Source organism: Caretta caretta, chromosome 22 (assembly GCF_965140235.1).
Source record: "Caretta caretta isolate rCarCar2 chromosome 22, rCarCar1.hap1, whole genome shotgun sequence".
In the NCBI taxonomy this organism is placed as follows: domain Eukaryota; kingdom Metazoa; phylum Chordata; order Testudines; family Cheloniidae; genus Caretta; species Caretta caretta.
In genome coordinates, this window is record NC_134227.1 from 2,810,143 (window position 1) to 2,816,142 (window position 6,000).

The following is a 6,000-nucleotide window of genomic DNA, read 5'->3' on the forward strand; positions in this document are numbered from 1 at the left end:
CTTCTGGGGTCCCTTCCAACCCTAATATTCTATGATTCTATGATTTCAAGCATCCCCATTCAGCGGACTCCTGAACACACTGGAGACGGGTCTGGAAATCGATTTTCATTTGAAAAAGTTTTTAAAGGGAAGCATTTGGATTTGAACTAGGAACCCATTGCCCTGCAGGCAACTATTCAACCAGTGAGCTACACTCTCAACAAAGGACTCCTGCAGCAGGAAAAGTTTTCAACCTGGGGGTTAGTGAACTTTATCTCTCTACAAGCCCCACAGCTTACAAAATCCCCACACCCGCCCTGTGTCACCAGAGCACAACAACAACTTTCCTTGGAGCACACACTGCTCCCCAGCTCTGTGCCCTTCCATCTCCCCAGCATTGCTCCAATGCCTTAAAGCAGGGTCTCAAACTCACTTTACCTTAGGGCCAGTGTCAATCCTCAAATTCTCCCATTTGGCCAATAATGTCACCCATGCTGCCCAGAAACCACTCCCCAAAACTCCACCCCCCAAAAACTCTGCCCCCCACCTGCCTAAGGCTCTCAAACGGCAGATTGGGTGGGGGAGGGGGTCTGTGGTGCAGGCTCTGGGATGCTGTCATAAATATCAAGGGAAGGGTAAACCCCTTTAAAATCCCTCCTGGCCAGAGGAAAAATCCTCTCACCTGTAAAGGGTTAAGAAGCTAAAGGTAACCTCGCTGGCACCTGACCAAAATGACCAATGAGGAGACAAGAGACTTTCAAAAGCTGGGAGGAGGGAGAGAAACAAAAGGTCTGTGTCTGTCTGTATGCTGCTTTTGCCAGGGACAAAACAGAAATGGAGTCTTAGAACTTTTAGTAAGTAATCTAGCTAGGTATGTGTTAGATTATGATTTCTTTAAATGGCTGAGAAAAGAACTGTGCTGAATAGAATGACTATTCCTGTCTGTGTGTCTTTTTTGTAACTTAAGGTTTTGCCTAGAAGGTTTCTCTATGTTTTGAATCTAATTACCCTGGAAGCTATCTACCATCCTGATTTTACAGAGGTGATTCCTTTACTTCTATTAAAAGTCTTCTTGTAAGAAAACTGAATGCTTTTTCATTGTTCTAAGATCCAAGGGTTTGGGTGTGTGGTCACCTATGCAAATTGGTGAGGATTTTTTCCAAACCTTCCCCAGGAAGTAGGGTGGAAGGATTGGGAGGATTTTGGGGGGAAAGAAGTGTCCAAATTACGTTTTCCCAGTAAACCCAGTTAAAGTTTGGTGGTGGCAGTGGAAATTCCAAGGGCAAAGTGTAAAATTAATTTGTACCTTGGGGAAGTTTTAACCTAAGCTGGTAAAACTAAGCTTAGGAGGTTTTCATGAAGGTCCCCACATCTGTACCCTAAAGTTCAGAGTGGGGAAGGAACCTTGACATGGTGGCAGAGTGGTTGGATTAACCTGAAATCCTTTTGAAATCAATTTGAGATTTTTTGAACCAGAAAAACAGATTTTAAAAAGGAAATATTTTTTCCCTTTGGGGCTGCTGGAAAGGAGGTCCCACTGAAAGCAGCGAGTTTTTTCTCTGCTTTGGGGCCAGAGCAGAGACAAAAGGGGATTATCTTTGTGAATTACAGGTTTTCTTTGCCTGGAGGCAGAGTAATTAACTCCTGCATGGAAATTCACAGTCTTCACAAACCAGAGGTTTTTTTCCCCAAAAAGTAAATGGGGGGGGGGGGGAGTGTTCTACCCATTTCCCTAGAGACAAAAGTGGCAGGGTTTTTTTTTTTAGGATTTTGATTTTTTTTTTACAAGAAGCGCAGGTTTGAAAAGGAATTTTTTTTCCTTTGGGGTCCTGGTAAACAGGTTTCCAAGTAGTTGGAGGTTTTTTCCTTTGATTTGGGGCCAGAGGAGAGACAAAGGGAATTGTCTTTTTCTGTAGGCTGACAATCACTATCAGAGAATAGGTATCCTATTCCAGCACAGCAAAATTTTACAGGCAAGTTTTGTTTCTTTATTTCTAAACCTTGGGTGTAACGTTAGTTAAAAACAGAGAGGTTAGGATGACAGAATCCACAACTCAACAAAAGCTGGAATTAGCCAGATTTCAGGCTGAGAAAAAACAAAAGGAACATGAAAGACAGATAGAACTCCTGAGGCTGGAGAAGGAGGTACAGGAGGCTACCCACAGGAGGGAAATGGAGGCAAGGGCCAAAGAACTGGAGGAGAAGGAAAAAGAGAGGAAGCATGTGGAGGAGATGGAGAAGATAAAGGCTCAGCAGAATACACCAACAAACCCGAGCAATCCTTCTCCAAGTACCACTTCCCATCCCAGAAAGTTCCCCACCTACAAGGCAGGCAATGCCTGGAGGCCTTCTTAGATACGGAGACCTTCTTAGAAAATTTCGAAAGGGCCTGCCTTGGGTACAGCATCTCTACCGACCAATACATGGTAGAGCTGTGGCCGCAGCTCAGTGGACCCTCAGCCGAGGTGGCGGCTGAAATGCCTAAAGAACACATGAACAAGTATGAACTGTTTAAATCCAAGGCGAGAGTCAGAACGGGGATAACACCCGAGCAGTCTCATCAGAGGTTCAGAGCCCTAAGGTGGAAACCAGAGGTGTCATTTACCCGACATGTCTACTATATTGTGAAACATTGGGGTGCCTGGATATCAGGAGCAAGTGTTGAATCTCCAGTAAATTTGCCCTTCCTAATGCAAATGGAACAATTGTGAGAGGGTCTTCCTGAGGAAATAGAAAGATACATCCTAGATGGGAAGCCCAAAACTGTAATCGAGGCAGCAGAGATTGGAGCCAGATGGGTGGAGGTGGCAGAGAAGAAGAAAACTGGTTGCAGTTGGAGCGGAGACCAGAAGGGACAACCCCAGACCACACCCGATTACCGGGAGCCACACAAGGCCCCACCTACCTCCCAAAGAACCCTCCAGACACCTTATCATCCCACCACCCTGTTCTCCAGCAACCCGCCTCGCCCCAGTGACCCGACAGCTGGACGATGTTTTAAATGTAACGAGCTGGGGCATGTAAAGGCCAACTGTCCAAGAACCGCAACAGATTACAGTTCATTGCACGAGAATTACACCAGAGATCCGCAGGCCCAGATACCTCCCAGATACCTTTGGAGCGGAGGGAAACTGTGAGTGTGGACGGGAAGAAGGTCACCACGTGGAGGGACACCGGAGCACAAGTGTCAACTATCCATGCTTCCTTAATGGACCCCTATTTAATCAATCCAGAGATTTAAGCGACGATTCAACCCTTCAAGTCCAACTCTTTCAATTTCCCTACAGCCAAGTTGCCTGTCCAGTACAAGGACTGGTCAGGAACGTGGACTTTTGCAGTCTGTGATCATTATCCCATCCCCATGATGTTGGGGGAAGACTTGGCCAACCATGTGAAGCGGGCCAAGAGGGTGGGAATGGTCAACCGCATCCAGGCTAAACAAGCCTTAAAAAAGGGAAGAAGGAGGATCCTGGGAACTACAGGCCAGTCAGCCTCACCTCAATCCCCGGAAAAATCATGGAGCAGGTCCTCAAAGAATCAATCCTGAAGCACTTACATGAGAGGAAATTGATCAGGAACAGTCAGCATAGATTCCCCAAGGGAAGGTCATGCCTGACTAATCTAATCGCCTTCTATGATGAGATTACTGGTTCTGTGGATGAAGGGAAAGCAGCGGATGTATTGTTTCTTGACTTTAGCAAAGCTTTTGACACGGTCTCCCACAGTATTCTTGTCAGCAAGTTAAAGAAGTATGGGCTGGATGAATGCACTATAAGGTGGGTAGAAAGTTGGCTAGATTGTCGGGCTCAACAGGTAGTGATCAATGGCTCCATGTCTAGTTGGCAGCCGGTGTCAAGTGGAGTGCCCCAGGGGTCGGCCCTGGGGCCGGTTTTGTTCAATATCTTCATAAATGATCTGGAGAATGGTGTGGATTGCACTCTCAGCTAATTTGTGGATGATACTAAACTGGGAGGAGTGGTAGATACACTGGAGGGCAGGGATAGGATACAGAGGGACCTAGACAAATTGGAGGATTGGGCCAAAAGAAATCTGATGAGGTTCAATAAGGATAAGTGCAGGGTCCTGCACTTAGGACAGAAGAACCCAATGCACCGCTACAGACTAGGGACCGAATGGCTAGGCAGCAGTTCTGCGGAAAAGGACCTAGGGGTGACAGTGGACGAGAAGCTGGATATGAGTCAACAGTGTGCCCTTTTTGCCAAGAAGGCCAATGGCATTTTGCGATGTATAAGTAGGGACATAGCGAGCAGATCGAGGGACACGATCGTCCCCCTCTATTTGGAATTGGTGAGGCCTCATCTGGAGTACTGTGTCCAGTTTTGGGCCCCACTCTACAAGAAGGATGTGGGTAAATTGGAGAGAGTCCAGCGAAGGGCAACAAAAATGATTAGGGGTCTGGAACACATGACTTCTGAGGAGAGGCTGAGGGAACTGGGATTGTTCAGTCTGCAGAAGAGAAGAATGAGGGGGGATTTGATAGCTGCTTTCAACTACCTGAGAGGTGTTTCCAGAGAGGATGGTTCTAGACTATTCTCAGTGGTAGAAGAGGACAGGACAAGGAGTAATGGTCTCAAGTTGCAGTGGGGGAGGTTTAGGTTGGATATTAGGAAAAACTTTTTCACTAGGAGGGTGGTGAAACACTGGAATGTGTTACCTAGGGAGGAGGTAGAATCTCCTTCCTTAGAAGTTTTTAAGGTCAGGCTTGACAAAGCCCTGGCTGGGATGATTTAATTGGGGATTGGTCCTGCTTTGAGCAGGGAGTTGGACTAGATGACCTCCTGAGGTCCCTCCCAACCCTGATATTCTATGATTCTATGATAAGCTGTCGTGCCTAGCTCTGTTCCGGAAATTTCTATCAGAACCCGGTCAGAGGTGATGGACCCGGACCCCAGGCCAATGCCTGCAACAGCAGCAGTGGATCCAGTACCAGGGACCCAGATGGAACCAGTGCCAGATCCGGAACCAGAGAACAACCAGTACCAGACCCATTGCCAGCATGGAATCCAGTACTTGCAACCTCAACACCAGAGGCCCCCACCGAACCTGAACCAGCAGCAGACCTAAACAAGAGGCTCAGCCGGAGCTTGAACCCCAACATAGTGTCCCAGCGGAGAGCTGTTCACAGTCAATGGAAACAGCCCCATCCCCTACATCGCTTCCAGAGGGACCAAGTATAGGTCCACAATCCGATGAGGAACTGATGTCTCCAGCATCAAGGGAACAGTTCCAGACCGAACAGAAAGCAGATGAAAGGCTCCAGAGAGCTTGGACGGTGGCACAGACCAACCCACCGCCGCTCAGCTCTTCTAATCGATCCAAGTTTGTTGTAGAAAAAGGACTTTTATACAAGGAAACTCTTTCTGGTGGACACCAGGAAGACTGGCATCCTCAGAGACAGTTGGCAGTTCCAACTAAATACCGGGACAAGCTCTTGAGCTTAGCCCATGCTCACCCTAGTGGCCATGCTGGGGTGAACAGGACCAAAGACCGTTTTGGGGGGTCATTCCACTGGGAGGGAATGGGCAAGGATGTTTCTACCTATGTCCTATATTGTGAAGTATGCCAAAGAGTGGGAAAACCCCAAGACCAGGTCAAAGCCCCTCTCCAGGCACTTCCCATCATTGAAGTTCCATTTCAGCGAGTAGCTGTGGATATTCTGGGTCCTTTCCGAAAAAAGACACCCACAGGAAAGCAGTACATACTGACTTTCATGGATTTTGCCACCCGATGGCCAGAAGCAGTGGCTCTAAGCAACACCAGGGCTAAAAGTGTGTGCCAGGCACTAGCAGACATTTTTGCAAAGGTAGGTTGGCCCTCCGACATCCTCACAGATGCAGGGACTAATTTCCTGGTGGGAACTATGGAAAACCTTTGGGAAGCTCATGGGGTAAATCACTTGGTTGCCACTCCTTACCACCATCAAACAAATGGCATGGTGGAGAAGTTTAATGGAACTTGGGGGGCCATGATACGTAAATTCGTAAATGAGCACTCCAATGA